This window comes from Danio rerio, chromosome 11 (assembly GCF_049306965.1).
Source record: "Danio rerio strain Tuebingen ecotype United States chromosome 11, GRCz12tu, whole genome shotgun sequence".
Taxonomy (NCBI): domain Eukaryota; kingdom Metazoa; phylum Chordata; class Actinopteri; order Cypriniformes; family Danionidae; genus Danio; species Danio rerio.
In genome coordinates this window covers 23,625,309-23,645,489 of record NC_133186.1, presented here as the reverse complement: position 1 = coordinate 23,645,489, position 20,181 = coordinate 23,625,309, and the positions used below count along the sequence as shown (strand labels likewise).

General features: G+C 36.4%; 1 protein-coding gene and 1 long non-coding RNA gene across 5 annotated transcripts in view; both read left to right on the top strand.

Annotated features, from left to right (window-relative positions):
• srgap2 (SLIT-ROBO Rho GTPase activating protein 2) overlaps positions 1-20,181 on the top strand; it is a 181,332-nt gene that overhangs the window by 37,717 nt on the left and 123,434 nt on the right.
• LOC141376597 (uncharacterized) lies at positions 1,936-5,391 on the top strand. The gene is made up of 2 exons (XR_012387143.1): positions 1,936-3,263; positions 3,626-5,391. It is a non-coding gene; the product is annotated as an uncharacterized lncRNA (long non-coding RNA).

Sequence of the window (20,181 nt, the reverse complement as noted above, 5' to 3'; positions counted from 1 at the left end):
GTAACTTTACTGAACTTGAGCACAGAGCTTGTTATTTGCAACAATTAAAAAAGTTTATGGGAAAATACTATGGGAGTTTTATTTAGGGAACTGGTGTAATGCTAACAGCCGATTAGCCTTTATTGTGATATCACAGTTTATCCACTCTGTGATGTTGTAAATAATGTTGTTTCATTTACAGGCCCATCATATAGTCTAAATACTTTAGTGTATAATCACAAGTCAATGATGTATTTTATTTACTTTGCCTGTATGTATTCTTTGTACTCTAAAAGTTCAGGTAACCATTCACTTGCATGAATCATCAGTGATCACAGTTTATGCAACAAATTTATATTCAAAATAGTCTCACTAAATAGTGAACAGATAAAAAAGCTAATTTTATTTTTCGATTTTCATTGTGAAATATCCATTAAAGGTGTGATTTATTTAATGAAGACAGATTTAGTATGACCCATGAAGGTTGGGATTCTTGTGAATGTTGTTTTCGGTGACCTGGCTGGCCGTCTAAAATTGACCCTTTCAGTCGTTATGCACGATTGCTTTCGACAGCTCAAATGGTTTGCAGACAATTAGTCCTATTCAGTGTTTACTACCATCATTCAATGTGACTTCCTTTTTACATCACCTCTGATATGGATAGCTGGTTCTGCTCCCTGGTGGTTATGCTCTGTTTGTCTATTAGAAGAAATAACATGGGCTCAATAGACTGTGTAATTCTCTTGTCTGTGCTTCGTTGGTTAACATCTAAATAATTATAAGGCTGTAAATACGGCTTAATCAACAGTCTATTCTTATAAAACACAGGTGTATGATCTTATATGTTATGCATGTATATTTTTATCTTAATAAAAATGTAAAATAATCAAATGTATTTAAGTAAATATTAATAAGAATTTAATTGAAAACTATATATGATTTATACATATAATATTGAGTGTATAGTGCTCAGCAATTATCAGTACAGCCCTTATAAATCTATTTTTTAACTAAATATTTTCTATTGGTGCTATACAATATGATATTTGTGCATAAACATATGTTTAGTTCTTGCTTGTCACAATCAGCAGTGATCTAATCCATGTAGATCGCTTGTAGACACACAGATCGCCATAAAACTACAAATCCGCTATTATATGGACTACAGATCCAGTCATGCACTGCTCACACGCACCTGTTCCGGATTCTGCTTATTGCACACACACACACACACAACCAGACGACTGTCAAGAACTGATTACATGGAGTTTAACTTTTGATTACATGCACTTTTACACACACACGCATCAGTCTTGTTTATCTGTTCCTGTGAACATTACGATGCGTTTCTCCTGCCTTGCCTTGCCGTCTACTGATCTATGATTTGTTTGTATATCGTTTATGTTGTTTGCCGCTGAGACTCACCATTCACCTGTTATTTGACCATGACTCTGGATTCCCTGCATACATCTGTTTGCCAATGTGTTGACTATTGTTTGCCTGAGCATCTCTGTGTAATAAATCTGCATTTGGATCCGCATTTCCTTTTCAGCGTCTCCCCTTCACATTACAATACTAAAGCCAAATCTGGAGCTAATCTAACAAATTAACTTATGTAATGGTCCAAAGGTTAGTACACCAAAATTGTAAATGTTAATATATGGGGAAAATATGTTAATATATGATAAAAACATTGAATAAAAATGTAAATAATAGAAAAATGTAAGAGAAGCAAAAAATATATACAATTTTGTTGCAATATAGCAAAGATGTTCCGTTATTAAAATGTTATTTTAATAAATATATCCATTTAATAAATCGGTTTAAATCAAATGCATCAAAATATATTACATATATTCATGAAATTGATAAAAATATTCATTTTAAATGAGGTGTATTCTTTATTCTGTTTGCATTTATAATTATATTTAATTTATTCTATTTTTTAAAAATTATGTGAGGATACAAACTGATATTGCACTATATTATAATATAGTACACTAATTTATGTATATAGATATATGCATACATACATTAATAACATATTTTATATATAAGTTGTATTGATTGCAGAAGAAAGCTCAATGTTAGGTGTGTGTTTGGCTAATCTTACTCACTGGAAGTACATTTTCTGTCGCCCTCAGCAATGTGACGAGTGCATCAATTATTAAGTAGCCGATGAAGGGAACACAAAGCATAAAGTAGGAGCCACCAAACACCTTTCGCTTTCTCTCATCCTCTTCTATATTCTCTGGCCAGTAAAGGGAAACCCTAACCCAGCATTTATTAAGTGAGCCTGTGCCCTTGGCTTCAATAACAAACTGATCCTGCGAGCACTGCAGATCCACAAAGATAGGTGTGAGGGAAGAGACTGTGGAGTTTCATGGTGGAAGATAGAAAGGTTAGCTTATGCTTTGTTTGCATTGGCTGCCGCTGCCCTGTTCAAGGCCTCTCTGATAACATGACCCCTCTACTGCAGGAATATCCGTCATATGGTCCAATCTTATTTTTTCAGCTCAGAAGAGCCAAGATCTTTCATCCTTGTGGTTCCTCAAGCGACAAGAAGGAAAGGGTGTGGCTGCAAACACAGAGAGCAGCCATTGTCTTCCTATAATATCTTACAGTGGAACATATATTGTGTTTTTTTACGAGCGGAGTAGCTGAATACATGCGCAGCGCATCAATGCAGGCCTTTCTCTCGGAGCCCCAGACTCATGCTGTGTCCACTTTGCATTGTTTAATGACGCCTGTTGGGGGGATTTTGGCATCCTGCCACTGACCTCTGCTCTCGGTGGCCCCCGATCCCGTCAGCACTGTTTCCATCGCAACAGGAGACAACCAAGCACAATGGCTAGAAACAATCGAATACATCATGTAGCTGTATATAACACTTTAGTGAATGGTGCAACAGTGGGCAGAGCTCATTCCCAACCGTCGGTCAGCAAAACTATGGGTTGGTCTGAGCTGTGTTTGCTTTGTAGCAGCTAATGTGGAATATAAATATAAATCTTTCTCCTGCCTCACTTGCTTCTTCAAAAGCTTTGCCACATTTTTCCGTCTGACTGAATTGCTCTGGAATGAACTTTTATGTATGTTTATCTTGCAACAATAAGTAGTTAGAAATGACCAATTTGCTTTGAAAAACAGATCAAGCGACCTTTCTTTTGAAGTAATAATGTCTTTAAATCGATTTTGGCTCAAATGTTGAGTAATTTGAGAGAAATGCAATTACATTTTTGCAATTTCTTAGCTAGTTTCTTATTTCTTAGCTCTGTTATATAAAGGTTTTTCATCCATTCATTCATTTTCTTGTCAGCTTAGTCCCTTTATTAATCCAGGGTCGTCACAATGAACCGCCAACTTATCCAGCAAGTTTTTACGCAGCTGATGCCCTTCCAGCCGCAACCCTTCACACACATACTCATACACTACTGACAATTTAGCCTACCCAATTCACCTGTATCCCATTTCTTTGGACTGTGGGGGAAACCGGAGCACCCGGAGGAAACCCACGAGAAGGCAGGGAGAACATGCAAACTCCACACAGAAACGCCAACTTAGCCAAGGTTTGATCCAGCAACCCAGCGACCTTCTTGCTGTGAGGCGTCAGCACTACCTACTGCGCCACTGCCTCACCCCTATAAAGGTTTTTGATGATATAATTGCAATTTTGTTGAAAATACAAAACAAAATGGTGTTTACACAACTAAAAACTATTTTTAGAAAAGGTTCATTTTACATCACACCGTTGTGAAAACAAACTTTTGAAAAAGGTGCTCTTATAGTCTCAGTGTACACTACAAATGCATGTTAAATCTGTAGATTTAGAAAAGTAAAACAACAATAGTGGATGACAGAACTGTAACTGTATCTGCAGGTTCTTAAAAAGTATTAAAAGTTGATCAATTAATTTAGAGAATTTTAAAGCCCTTAGAAAGTTTTTTTTTTTAAAGTCTTAAATGCTGTTGTACAAGGTATTGCGTTTTGTATCAGTATGCTAAAACCTAAATTAAATCTTTGAATATTAGGATGTAGTGTAGTTTTTGGGAAATTGATGAAATCCTCCTAGATTTGACATCATGTTGCTTTATTTACTGCAGTAACCAGGGAAACACTGCTATTCCTGCTGTACTATAGGCGCTACCCTCTGGATTAGCATTTTTATTTAGTATATAAATAGTATTTTAGTTTAGGATTCGTTTCTTACAATCAGCATTTAGTAAATATACTGTACGTTAAAATGTCAGCGATAAGGTCTTATAATGGTAAGAGTCTGAAAAAAGGAATTTCATTCTCTGATTCTTGTATATACCCTGTGTATGTGCACACTTATATACTTGTTTTAACCTTTACAAGAAATAGCGTGCAATTAATGGACTACCCTATGTTGCGATTTAGATTTTATTATCTTAAGAGTCCAGTCCTACTAATAACAATTAAAGGATAAGTTCACCTAAATATATAAATTCTTTTATTCATTACTCACCCTCATGTCTTTCCAATCCCCTAAGACCTTCGATAATATTTGGAACACAAATTAAGATATTTTAGATGAAATCTGAGGGCTCTCTTATCTTCCACAGACAATGACAGTTGTCAAACTTTCTATGTGACTTCAGTGGTTCAACTGTATTCATACAAAGAGCCAGGTTTGTGTGCCAAAAATCTGTATCAGATGAGGGCTCATATATAATATGCTCATATATAATAGCAAAATTGCCTATTAAACGTAGTAAATGCACACCCTGACCTGTTACGGTAGATTAGACAAACAAACAAAGGCAAACAAAGTAATTTATAAAAAAAACATTGGTGAAAAGTTTTGAACAATTTTTTAGCTTTCTTGTGTCTGTAGATGATGGGACAGCTCTCAGATTTGTGTTCCGAAGATAAACAAAGGTCTTAGGGGTTTGGAATGACATAAGGGTAAGTAATTAATAACAGATTTTACATTTTCATGTGAACCAACCCTTTAAATTACGAAAAGCAAAATATATTTATTTCCCCTTTTTTCCTCCAACTGGTCTACCTCAGATGGTCACACAAAACCCCTCCTGCGGATCCAATATCCTGCCTTTGCAACACAGGGGTCCCCCATAATCCTCTCCCACCACTCCCATCCTCCTAAATCACACAAACTTTCTTGAAATGGATGAATGTAGAGTCTGTTGATGCCCGGCTGACAGTTTTGGTAGAGGTCAAATGCTATGCAGACACATGCTGATTCTCCAATTGAAAACTGAATCTCATATTTCCAATCATTGGGAAGTGAAGCTAAGCTGTCAGGCAGTGAGAGTGAGAATGCTTCAGGAGTCAAAAGGTTCTCAAGAGATCTTTTAAACAACTTTACATGCAGTCGGGTAGCTGCCTCTGGAAACTTAACACTACTTTCAAATAAACTGTAAATTGTCAGTGTTCGTCTGCATTATTTCTGGCTTCAGCATAGGCTAACTACATATCCTTTCCACAATAAGGCTAAAATATTGAATTCCCTTATTAACAAAGTAGTTATTCACAAGTAAACATTTCAGCATTACCATAATTACCATAATCACAGCAGGCTAATCAGAGTTTGCAGTACTCTAAACTGACTTTTCCCATCATGTGCAAAATCTGGAGATATTTAGCATTTCTAAATCCAATTCTTTACGTATTTACGTTTAGCAGTGCCAAATGTCCCACAGTGTTTTTGCAGATTCTAATGAGATTCAAGGAAGTTTATTTCTTGAGGGAGGATCCTGCACTATTGTACAGAAACAAGGAGGAAAAAGTAAGACAAAAATTAGGGCGACATTTGTGTTTTAAAAATTAGGAGTCAAATGACTTGGTTTTCTTGGCAAATTACAGAATTGCTTAATAAAGAAGGTTGTTGTTCAGTTCTTGCTACTTTTAACGTACTAAAATATCACTGCCTTATGCTGTGATGAAAGCAAGTTTAGTTGAGAGGGATCCAGATAACCAAATATGATTCAAAACGCTTTACTCACAAGTAAGTTTTAGGCCAATTCATAAATCATTTTGACTGCTTCTCTTGTTCAGAAGAGTCATTTGTTCTTGAATCAGACATCATGACTCCCGCTGATTTAAGTTACTTGGTCTTTTTATTGCTGTGTTTAATCCTTGTGCTATTTACATTTATTTGAAACCATTTTGTCAGTCTTTTTAACTCATTTAAAAGTACAGATTCATAAGAGTCATGTTCCATTTTCCTGGTCTATGACTCTCCATGCCTTTCTTATTGTGCACAAAAAACACTGGCACACATTTAGGAGATCTTAAAGGGATAGTTTACACAAAAATGAAAATTTCCCTCAAAAATTAAAGTGTGTTGTTGGGGTCACGGGCTTGTTCTCAGAGTGTAAAAGAACTTTTACCAGTTTTACCTCGAGAGTGTACTTTCGTTATCAGAGCAACAGGACTAATAATATTGTAAATAATATTCAATTTCTTACATGGAATGGTTGTTTTGATTGACAAGACCTCAGTGTGTCATCAGAAACCATAGCATTGATTAAGACTTATTTAATTTATTATATGCCATATTTTGCTATATTACTATATGCAACCCAGCTTCATTGTTGATACGTACCCTCTGAAACTATTAATTTCTGGAGATTGCGAAATATGTCCCAGGAGCTACGTTTGTTTTTTGAAGCTTTTTTTTTTTTTTCGCGAATGCACCAGATGCCACTGTGTACGCTTTTTCAGATCTCAAATTTCTCTCACGAGTGCCATTTAAACCTGCTTTTCTTGAGTAAATACACCAGAGGCTGCTGTTAACTGACTGTTCCCCCACCCACTCCCTTTCTTAAACCCAACCGATAGTGTTTTCAAAAGCAGCAATTGACCAGCTCTTACCACCTTCTCTAATCCCTACCTACAGTTTTTTCAATAGCAATTCAGAAAAAAAGAAAAGCCCTCGCGACTGCCTGATTTTTACCATGTTTTCAGATATTACCACATTCTCTCCCTGTTATTTACTTGTTTACTTGATTTTTTGTTTTTCATCTTTCTTTAATCACTCTTCACTGATCTCTAACCCCGTCTACGTGGTCAACTCCTCTCTGCGTTTCAAGTCTGCCAACGTATATGGCAAGCTACTGGGCTAGCTGGTAACAGTGAGAAAGCCGTCCACACGGAGGTAAGCGATAAGCTTGTAGTGTGAAAAGAAACAGAAGCCATTGGTGGCAATGTACTACTCCATAGTGTTTGTTTACGAAATGCAGCTATACGTAGCTCTGGCTACATAATTCGTGGTCTCCAGAAATGTATTTGAGGCTATGTTTTCACAATGAGCCTGTGTTGATTATATTAATCACCATCAACCATGGATCCAGCTAAAAATCTTTAATGTTCTACTGAAGAAAAAAGTCACCTCTGTCTTGGGTAACCTGTTTGTGGGTAAATAAAAAAAATATCTATATATTTTGGGTGAACTATCCCTTTAAGACATCTGGCAAAACAGCATAGAGATATACAAAACTTTCATGAACTGATTTAAAATATTGTCACATAATAACTTTTTAATTCCGTTAGTGACCATTTTAGTCACAAATATATCAGTGTTGTGAGCATTTTACAATCTTAAGCTTTCTGAAACATTAGCAAGTGGTCTGGGTATTCAAACTTGACTGTGGCTCTCGTCAACTGCAATTGCCAGATTGATTCTCTCAGTATGTCAAATATAATAATGCCTCCTGCTGCAGGCACAAATGGCTGTTCAGTTTTCTCTAGCACATATCTCAACCCACCCCTGATTAAACCCAAGGGGAAGATTAATTTCTCCTCAAATAGCTCACTTGAGCTACAGCTGACAGCTTTGCAGATGGTTATTCTTGCAGTAAAAAAGGCAAGGTTTGCACAGTAATATTGCATCACCTTTGCCTTTTTTCCATGTAAATGTTGTGAATACATACTGATGCAACAAAAAAAAAATCTGGCATTCCTCTTTATATGCAAAGGTGTTTTAAAACACCTGCATTCACCTTATGTTGCTGCTAATTCATCAAATGCACTGGAACAGGCAATGCGTTTTCTAGAACAATGTGTCCCAATCGCTCCCTCCTGCATTGCAGCTTTCTCTGCCTGGAGGCTGCAGGAACTAGAACAGCACCAGACATTCCCCAGCAAGAAAGAAAAAAACTAAAGTTGGGATGAAAGGAATTGCAGCAGATCTTAAAAGTTTGCATATGATCTCAGAAGTTGCACTGCAAGCCATAAATCAGCATGTCTTTCATGCACGATTAAAAAACGGGTCAAGATCTATTTTAGATGTCACCTCTGGCTTGTGTTTCTCCGAATTGCTGACAAAATTCACTAGATATGCTGTCTAAGTTTGCTTTTTCATGATTCAGGGTGCTTTCTGCATCAGTAGGAATAAAGCGGGTTAAATAACATTTGATCTGAAGATAAAAGTCTGCTTGGTTTCAAGGATCTGAAGATCTGCAGGTCTTTTATATTTGTTATTTTCTGATGTGAAACTCTCAAGGCCTTTGGAGCAATATTTATCTATTTATTTCTATAATATATGAATAGTTTTAAGTAGATTTTTGTATTTAATAAGTTCAGTTAAATTTTTATTTTAAATGTATTTTACAACACTATATTTGTAGCATCATTGAGCATTCATACATACTCATTCACACATATACACTACGGCTTATTTAATTTATTCAATTCAACTATAGAGCATGTCTTTGGACTGTGGGGGAAACCGGTGCACCAGAAGGAAACCCACGCAAACACGAGGAGAACATGCAAACTCCACACAGAAATGCCAACTGACCAAGCCGGGACTCGAACCAGTGACCTCCTTGCTGTGAGACGACAGTGCTAACCACTGAGCCACCATGGTGATCAACAAAAATATTTTCGGAAAATCCCAGCAGGTGGCAGCCAATGATTGTATTACTAAACGAGTCGTTTATTTGCTACTGAATGCATTGAATACAGCTGTTCGCTATTGACATAGGATCATCGTACTTAATATTACTGATATATAACGTTACTCAGCTTAATTAAATTTTTGATAAATGTCTAATAATACTGCTAAAACAATTTATTTAATTTTATATGAAATAATAATTGAATGGTGGAGCTTTTTGAGTCTGTTCAGTAAGTAGTTTTGTTTGGTGGATTAAAATGCTTACGGGCGAAGCAGTGGTGCAGTAGGTAGTGCTGTCGCCTCAAAGCAATAAGGTCGCTTGGCCGCTGGTTCGAGCCTTGGCTCAGTTGGCGTTTCTGTGTGGAGTTTGCATGTACTCCCTGCGCTCGCGTGGGTTTCCCGCACAGTCCAAAGACATCTGGTACAGGTGAATTGGGTAAGCTGAATTGTCTGTAGTGTATGGGTGTGTGTGAATGTGTGTGTGGATGTTTCCCAGAGATGGGTTGCAGCTGGAAGGGCATCCGCTGCGTAAAAACTTGCTGAATAAGTTTGCGGTTCATTCTGCTGTGGTGACCCCGGATTAATAAAGGGACTAAGCCGACAAGAAAATGAATGAATGAATGAACAAGATGCGTACGAATCTTGTCCTGCCAGGAAGGTCTTAAAAATACTGCACACAAATTTAAAGGATTCAATGCTCGTGTGAGCATTTTCAAATATACATTCAGTGATTCATAAACACCTCTAAGGTTATTCAAAAATGCATGAGGAAAGGAATCCAAGAACATCATATATACATAAATAACTGTGTAAACATTTTGAATGTCAGTAAGATGCATATAAGGCGATGTGGTGTTGCAGTAGTGCTGTCGCCTCACAGCAAGAAGGTCGCTGGTTCGAGCCTAGGCTGGGTCAGTTGTTGTTTCTGTGTGGAGTTTGCATGTTCTCCCCGTGTTCGTGTGAGTTTCCTTCGGGTGCTCCAGTTTTCCTCACAGTCCAAAGACATGCGGTACAGGTGAATTCTTGGGTAGGCTAAATAGTTCGTAGTGTATGAGTGCGAATGAATGTGCATGGATGATTCCCAGAGATGGGTTGCAGCTGGAAGGGCATCCGCTGTGCTGGATAAAGTGGCAGTTTACTTCGCTGTGGCGACCCTGGATTGATAAAGGGACTGAGCGGAAAAGAAAATGAATAAATGAATAAGATGCATATGTGTGAGTTTTTGGGAAATATTTTTGTTTTTTACTTTTAAATTGATGAATTGTGTTTTCAATTTATGAATTTGAGTTATGGATTTATGAATTTTGTTTTGAATTTATGAATTGTAGTTGTGGAATTATGAATTTTATGAATGTATTATTATTGAGACTGATCTGGCTTCATACTCTGAGAGCAGTGTCTCTGTCTTTTGCCAACCCTTTATTTACACACCACACTTGCAACCATCACGAGCGTCAAGAGCTTTTGGTGATAGAACCAAATAATGTGTTTATTATAGGGAGGAAAACTGATATCCCACAATCTTATTAGAGGAGTAGCGCTGACATGATGTTATACAGCCTCATCTTTGCTCAAGGAGAAAAGCGAGGGCACCAAATAAAGTGCTGAATCAGAATTAGTCGTTCCAATGACTGCAATCTCTTAATCACCAGCAGCTTCCTCTCTCACCGCCCTTCACTCTCGGGTGGTGTAACTCATCCCAGCATAGCAGCCTGCGGTGTGAGAGTGATTTAGCCACTCGACTGGGAAACAGCAACGTGTCGCTTTAATGACTTGGAGAGCGGCAGGTTTTTCAGGGCTGGGTGAAGGCTGCGACACAGCGTGCGAGGTGAAATACGACATCCATTTAGAGATGGAGGAGAGCCTGCAGTCACCAGGAGAGTTGGTGCGTTGGGAAAACACACACGGCACCACCGCAGACATGGAGGATGCTGCAACCGCAGTGTTTACCACACTAGAGATGGTGAAATCTTGTTTGCAATATACAGAGTCATGTCAACTATTGCAGGAAAAAAATGTAATGCAATTGAAGATTCCTAAATGTCCAATATGTTTTAATTATTTGTTATCAGCAGTTTTGTGTTTTTATTGTCAATAGTGTATTGTTGATAAATGAGCCCTCAAAATGTTATAATAAAGCCATTTTGGGATTTGAAGGCGAAAACAGAAGTTATTTAAATAGTTAGATTTCATTTTTATTTTAAATGTATAATACAATATTATATTTGTAGCATCAGTGAGCTTTTATTAATGGTTTCAATTAGTTTTTAATTGTTTGATTATATTATATTATAGGGAGCGGTAGGTAACTCTGGTGTAATTTGAACAGGAGCGGGCAGTCTAACAATATGGCTCCTGAGCGAGCAAGCACGCACGAGTGTGTGTTTATGTGTGTGAATGAGAGAGAGCGTGATGCTGTGTCTCGCTTGTTTGGTGCTGTCTTTGTGTGTGTGTGTGTGTGTGTGTGTGTGTGTGTGCGTGAGACTGAGAGGGAGTGTGATGCTGTGTGTCGCTTGCTTGGTGTTGTGTGTCTTTGTGTGCGTGTGTTTATACAGACAGCTTGTTATACCCTACCCCCCCCCCCCCCCCCCTTCTGTGTATATACTGCAATAGGTTTACACCTCCAAAAAAATATCACAAAACATCTCAACAGAATGTCTATGGTTTGTATTCAAATATATTCGCATTAGCTGTTTGTCTTTACATATGGACAACTTTTAGGAGTGGTTAGTTTGCTTGATAGCTCACTACAGTGTTGAACTTGTGATGCAGAAAGCTCAAGTCTAGTCAGCATGGATATAAAATCAATGTAAAATCAAGGTAAAACTCTGTGGTTACAGTGCACTTTTCTCTTACGTTTGCTTTTGAAAACACAATTAGTTGAGTTCAGGGAAAGGATTTAGGTCAGTGGTTTTTAGGTGAACTGTATGACAAGCTCTGCATTCTCATGGACATGTATCAAAAGCTTGTGGATATGAAATGTGCATCAAAATGTACCCTAGGTAACCTATTTTAGATTCGCAAAAATGTAGATATCACCCTTTAGTGGATTTTTCTTCTGAAATGTGCAAAGAAACGTACTCTGAGCAAAGTATTTAACATAGACTAAAGCATGCATTTTCAATGAGCCTGTGCTTTGGATATGTATGAATTATTATCATCAATATCATTATCACAATAAATAACAGAATATATTGTGACAAAGTGTGAGTTCATATTGCCTAACCATATACAAACTTTGCCGGAATTGTTTAGCAAAGTAAAAGAGCCAAAGTAATCATCCTGTTAAATTATAGAGATGAAAAAAAGGCCATAAGGAAAAACTAGTTGGTAATTATCAGCCTATGACCTCTTCATGTAAGATGAATTATGCCATATTTCACAAGGTGATGCTTCCATTTTGCTCACCTTTTACTGCAGATGCACAGACAGAGAGGAAGTAGGCCAATGCAGACTGAAAGAGAGCAGGGGAGGGAGGCTTATAACAGCTCAGCAGAAATACATTTCAGTGTGCTGAATAATATCTCTGCAAAGCAAAACAGCTCCTGGGAAGATGGGATGAGAGGACGGGAAAAAAGCCTTGCATAAACGAAATCTGTTGAAAGTGATTTTAAACCAAGATCAATTTTTATGTTTCTGTATTGAATGGATGCTGCCGTTGTTGCTAGAAGCTATACAGCTGCGATCTGAAGTTAAAGTGAAGTATTCATGTTATTTATTAAATTATGCATTAATTGTATTTTATTAGCATCTACACTTACCTCAACCTTAAACCCAACCCTCACTGTAATGTAAAAATATTATTTGTTGTACAGTGTCACAAATATTCTGCTATATTGACGTGAGTTTCCTCACCTATATCCCATCTAGACTTTACTCTCTTCTACAGCATGGTGAAGTCTAGATGGGATACAGCTGAGGATATTTACGTTAATATAGCATAATTTTTGGCTGATCACACTGGTGTGATCATATGCATAAAAAGGTTAAAAAGCAAGATGAAATACTTTAAATATATTTATTTACTTGCTTATATACTTACTATAAGAATGATGAAATCATTAAGAGACATAGTAATCATAAAGATGAATCTGTACCAGAATTGTTAAGCCTGAAATGGAAATGGTAATTTTGATTGAAGCAACCATAAACCTTGTTAAGATGAGAAATGGTGCATTGATTTAACAGTCTTGAAGTACCTGCACTAAATCTTCCCAGAGGAGCGCTATGGCTCTGGAATGTCCTCTCTGGATTTTGATTATTCAAAAGCAAATGTTTAGCCGAGTGATTTTGGCAAGTCAGCAGCTCTAAAATTCCCTGGGTCAGGGAATAGAATGGCAGTTGCTGAAAAGGCTCCACATGTTCTTGGCAGTTCGGGCACTTCAGACTGGCCGCTCCACTCCAGACTCGGCCCGCCGGCACAATGCAGGTCTGTGTGTGAGGGCAGGAAGGGGGTTTGAAGTTTTACAGGAGTTATAATGTCGGCCTTGTCTGAACGGAGGAAATGCCGCTCCATTCTGAATGAGTTATGGCAACCAAGGCCAGACTTCAACAGCGTTGGCCGTTTTAACCAAAGACGGGGTTTGTGAGCTACTGCCACAGCTACTTAACATTTCATTTGTGACAGAAAATACTTTTGACACGTCTGTGAATGTTATTGGAACTTATATTTACTAGTTGAATACATTTATACATACTGAAATATTGGGAAAATGTGACTCTAGTAGCATTAGGGCTTCTTACATTGGTTACATGGTTGTCATCACTCTACAGACCACTTTTAACCCCAGTTAGAAGTGTTTCTGAATGTTATACTTTGGAAATTTGGTTAGCATTGCTATTTTACTTGTTGTTAGGAAACAAAGTTAGACCATTATGCTTTTACTTAATATTTTAGAAAGGATACAAGCTCAGTTCAATCAATTATTATTCATGCTATTTGATTGAATGGCCATGTCTTTGATTGGATCGTCCCTGCAGGCACAGGACATCAACATGATGTCAAATTGATGTTGTACCCCCAACGTACAATGTCCAACATCCAACCTAAAATCAACCTAAAATTAACCAAATATCAACGTCTAATTATGTGGATATTACCACTATGACAACTGTCAGACGTTGGATTTTGGTCACTTTCCAACACAACCTAAAATCAACCAAATATCAACATAAGTTGACATCGTTTTTGGATGTCAAAAAAACGTCGTTAGACGCTGGCTAGACACTGAATTTTGGTCACCTGACATTATGACCTAAATCTAACTTAATATTAACATCTTATGATGTTGCGTTTCTGCTGGGATGGTTTAAGTGCAGTGGTTGCCTCTAAATTGCTACAGTTGTTCTGCTTATGATAAAGGGAATGAATATCTTGTAAAAGTCAATAGCTGCCGGCTTACAACGTTGTTCAGAATATCTTTCTCTGTGATTAACAGAAGAAAGAAACATTTTTTTCAAGTTTAGATTCACTTGAGTGTGAGCAAATGTTGAGGAAATATTCATTTTTTGGTGAACCATTTCTTTAACACAGACCTTAAAATGCATCTTGCTTGTTTATGCACCTCTAATTTAAACATTTGTAATTGTGTCCCAACTCTGTATTTATTCAACAAAAAAAGCTGTGTAAAAATACTGGAAAACTATCAATGTGCGATCTGGTTGTTGAGTATTGCTTAATGATATTTCTTACAATATTACAATATTATTGAAAAGTTATTAATATTATTATCGAAAAATAATTTGAACTAGCAACATTTTAAATAATTTATTTATTTAATAATATTACAATAAAGAGTTCTTTTAGTCTTTAAACACTATAAATGAGTGAAAGCCTCAGCAGATTCTGACTCTGATTGGCTGTTGTCATTTTTCTCTCGTCTCAGCTCTTTCCATAAATATTTATTTACAGCTCGCCGTTGGGCCACGCCAGCCAATAGTAGAACAGTCAGGAACTACTGGGTAGGTGAGGATGAAGACAGTAAGGCCCTATCTAATTGGTCAAATCTAGATAAACAATCAATGCATAACATAAATGTATTTATATATCACACGTCTGTGATACGTTTATTGCATGAACTATTATTTCAATATTGACAATATATTGTGCAGCCCTAGTTGGCATCATATGGTGGTTTTGATTTATGCATGGACAGAGATTTGCTTAGGGCCCTTGAAGTCTCAGACCTTCACTGTTGTCAAATTAGGACGGCTTTGCAAAGACTATAGCTTTTACTTGATGCACACCAGGCCTTGTGCTTTTTTCCATTATATCAGATGTTGCCGAAGGGGTCAGAGAGCCCGTCCTGAGATCAAATTGCATTTTGCACCACCTGGGTCGAGAGAGCAGAAATGACAGTTTTATTGACCAGTAGGATCAGGTTACCATGCTCACCGACGATCACTTAAAAACAAACAAGAAGCCAAAGCCTGTTGTTATTGATTGGATATAGAGCTGGTTAATCTGTTTGCGGTTGTATTGTGGCTGAAAAAATGTATTGAACATACTGCCCACGTGCATGTTAAGGCCGACAGATTAGGATCTTCCGGATTTTACAGTGATCTCCTGTTTTTTCTCACGGTTATCACTCTCCTGTCTCTCTCTAGGTCATGAATAGCATACTTTAAATTGAAATGCTGGTTTGTTCAACAGGTTTTCAGTGTGCTGTGCTGGAAAACCGCTGTCAGCTGCACTCTGTGACTGGTGTGTTGTATTGTGTGTTTATGCTTGACAGGATCAGATTGAAATGTCTCTCAAAAGCAGTGATATGAAGTGATATGCTCGCTGTGTGTGTTTAGACTAGTCTGTGGTATTTTCAAAAACACGGTATTTGAGGGAGCTCTGTGAACAGTCAGGTGTTTGTTTGCTTTCTCTCACGCTACCTGTGGCCTTTTACTGCAGAAAGAGAATGACCTTACATGCTAAAAACAACACCTGACCTTTGTGTGTTTACTGTGACGGGAGCTTTTTTATGTCACTGCACATAAATTGAAATCAGACATGCGTTTTTATTCTTGGTAGCTGGGTTTTTCTTGCCTCTTAATTTTTTCAGCACAGTAATGTATTATTTAGATTGTGATCATCTATATATGAGTGTTTCTTCAATTTTGCCAAGTTTTTTTTTTTCTTCTCTATTTTATTTAGGGGTGCACCGATACTGATACCTTTATCGTGTATTGGATCAATATTTGGTGAAAATACTCCATGGTACATGGAATGGCAATACCACGGACTGATACCACTCAACAGTAATTCACTATGTGGATGTGATTTGTTGTTCTACCTGACTTCAATGTCTTAATATGGTAATGTATTATATATGAATAGCTTAGACCTTATAAACAATCGGTTTATAAAATGCATTATTAACGAATCTATAGTTTACTGAAGAATAAACTGAATACGCACTATGATCCTTGCATAATGATCACAGCGATCCAAGCTAATGCTCTTTTTCATCGTCATTCAAAGGTCCATGCTTAATCGGTTAATCAGTAAGGTCTATCGATTTACTGGGTTATGCATTGTCATTGAAACCAAATCTAAGAAGTTTCAGAATCTGTACTTGGTATCGGCGAGTACACAAATTAAAATACTCATTTTTTTATCGGTTTGTAAAAAGTGGTATCGGTTCATCCCTGATTTTGTTATATGCAACTTGTTTGTAAACTCTTTGTAAGCTTTTTTCATAAGCTGTTTATAATAGAGCAAAAAATGATTTATAAATTTATTCATTTATTTTAATTATCTATTTCTATATTTGTTTTTAGAAGATTACTCTGTAAACATTACATTCTGTGATAAATACGTTGAATTTAATTAACTTTACAAATTTATAAAGATAAAATGACTGAAAATATCAAGTTAGAATTAAAATATATCAAGCTGAAGCCTGATTAAATAATTTTACCACTTTCTTTTTTTTGTTGTTGGTTAGTTTAACTTATTTTATTAAGTTGTAAGTTCAGTAACATGACTTTTTAAGAATAAATATAAATATCTGGGTAGCAACACTTCTCCTAAGGAAGTGATCAGAAGTTTGCTGGATTTTCTGAATGTTGAATTTCTCGGTCTTGCAAGCACTAGTTTCACCGTGAAAAAATACTGCAGCACGCACTCCTTCAGCACCAGGGGTGCGGCTTCACCCCTCTGCGTTCGGCAGTGCATGGTGCTCACTACGCACTCCAAACCACCTGACCTCCTTGTTGCCGCTTGGTTGGCCTGTAACAACAGCTGTTGGTGACTGAGGATTTTTGTCTGTTCTTCATCGTCCACTGCATCATTTTCTCTTTTTTCACCTTTATGATTAATATCGCAACTATTTGGCCGTTTAAAGAAACTTCTCACACTGAGCTGCTGTGAGATTTTTGCAACTCTATGCATCTGTGACAAAGAGGAGACCAAACAAGGGCAATCGCCATCAGCTGGACAGGAGTGGGAATTACAGTTAGCTACAAATTACAATAGATCACCCTCAGCATAATCCATCAAAATGACGGATCACCTTCAGATTTTTCCGTCACTGCTAAAAAAAATCTGTCAATGAAGGAAAATATTCGGTTTACGCGACCTCTGATATATAATAATTTTTGTACTATGCTTTATTTATTTAGATATAGATACAGATATATATTTTAAATTTGATCTATTTTTTAGAAAAAAAATATTGTATTTGTTTTTCAAGGAGACAAAAATGTCAGGTAAATATAAAAAAAAAAAGTCAGTTAAATGTTATGTGAAAAATGCCTGTTCCTTTCCACAACATGCCTGAATTATTCCACAACCCAACATCCCATCATGAGATCAATCATGAAACTGATCTCTCATCCCTCTCTCTGTTCTGTAGTGTTGACACATGGCCTATGTTTGCTCAGATGTGAGTCTCTGCTAATGCACTGCGGGACTGTGCTCTGGTGCATGTAAGCACACATTTAAAGCACACAATATAATATATGCACCTTTCAAACTCTTCTCTTTGGTCTGAAGGAATGTCTCTGAGGGTATATACACCATGAAGTGTTGAGCAAAGGTAAACCGCCGTTCACATACACAATTCAACACTGTTCCCTCATACAAACATGACATATTTCTGGAGTTAAACTCATGCCGCAACTTTACCGGTGTCCGGTAATTTAATAACCACTTTATTTATGTAGTTTTTAAAGGATGTGTGGATCTGGAGTCTCTACTCCCAAGCCACTAAATCATCATTATGCCGACGTTGTGCTTTGAAATCTTAATGCACTTTTCTGCCATGACTGAGGGGCAATGTAATGCCCTGACACCTCAGGTTAGAGAAATAACACTCCAAACCCACAGAGTTTTATATTACCTTGCACAAATGTGGCCACGATTAAGATGTTCATATAGAGCTGATGTGTGCGGCTTTGCTAGTGCTGGAGTACCAGTGAGTTTGTATAGAGAGCGGTTCGATTTATCATCAGCTGTCAGAGAGATTCAGTATGTGTGTGTGTTTTCTTTAACACTGTGCGTGGCAAAAACTGCAGGGTAAGCAAAGTATGCAGCTGATTCTTGGAAGAGATATCAGATTGTTTTGTGAAAACACAAAATGGCTTGGAATTTAAGATGTGTGTTTACCCTCTGTGTAGTGTGTGAGATATATTTAGTGAGGTATTTTAGCAATACATAATATATCTGCATATGGTATTTAGTATTCATTGTCTTTAGTCATTTTCTTAGTCCCTTTATTAATCTGGGGTCGCCACAGTGGAATGAACCAACAACTCATACAGCACCTTTTTACGCAGCAGATGCCCTTTCAGCCACAACCCATCACTGGGAAACATCCATACACATACACTCATCCACACACATACACTACGGACAATTTAGCCTACCCAATTCACCTGTAACGCATGTCTTTAGACTTGTGGGGGAAACCGGAGCACCCAGAGGAAAACCACCTGAACGCGGGGAGAACATGCAAACTCCACACAGAAATGTCAACTGACCCAGCCGAGGCTTGAACCAGTGACCTTCTTGCTGCGAAGCAACAGCACTACCTACTGCACTACCCCATTGCCCTATGTTGGTCTTTTTTTTGTATAATTTAGTAGTTTTTGTTTTATTTAGTTATTCCATCCATCCATCCATCCATTTTATTTTATTTTACTTTATTTTATTTTACTTTATTTTCTTTTGTTTAATTTAATTTAATTTTATATTATTATTATTATTATTATTATTATTATTATTATTATTATTATTATTATTATAAATTTTAGTATTCATCCCAGTATTATGTTTTTGTGATTGAGATACTATTGTAGTTTTTTTACTTAAACTTTTAGTTTTTAATGAACAACGTTATCAGCAATGGTAATAACAGTATTCTTCATATTGACCTAATTCAATGTGTACAGCATAGCTAAAAACAATATTAAACAAATATAAAATACAAATGATGTATAAATACACACATATACAAACACACAAACACAAATATATACATAATGCATTCAAAAAACCTGTAAGTACATAAGTACATTACTAAAAACCCATTTTTTTCAGAGAACTCCTAAACCCTGTTAAATAATTCCAAAACTATGCATAAGAAGCATGCACTTTCTTTCTCGGTTCTTCTCTCTCTTTCTCTTGCACTAAATTCACTGAATCACTGAATACCTCTTCAATTGTAAGTAATTTTGGACAAAATTATCTGCTGAATGACTAAATGTAAATGTGAACAGTATAAATAGGAAAAACTAATGTCAGAGAAGTAAATAAAAAAAAAATAGTTTCTAATAAAATGTATTTAAACAGATCAAACAGAAAAAAATTATTTGTCACCTACTGTATATCTTAAAAGATAACTTTATCGTTCAATATCATTTGATTAAACCCTTTAAAAGTTAATAATGTATATTTAACATGTATTTACTGTAGTTCCAATGAAGAATTATTGAAATATTTGCTCTGTTAATTAAGGCATGTATTAATAACAATTATTATATATTACTTATATTAAGTTTTAGTAATTCAGTTTTTTTTTTTATATGTCTGTATAGTTTTTATTGATTTTAATTTATTTTTAAATTAGGTTAAACTATTAAAAAATGCAACATTTTTGGTTTTGAAAAAATTTTTAATGAAGAAAACTTAATTTAAATGATTAATAAATTATTTAAACAATTTATGAAAATTTCTTAATTGAATTCAAACAATAGATTAAATCCTATTTAAACACGATAGTAGCATATATTTTGTCTTATTTTGCATTACTTTGACTCTGTTAGCTTGCTGCAGAGATGCACCATCTCGGGCTTCGTACCTGGCACACAATGAGCCAGCATACGTC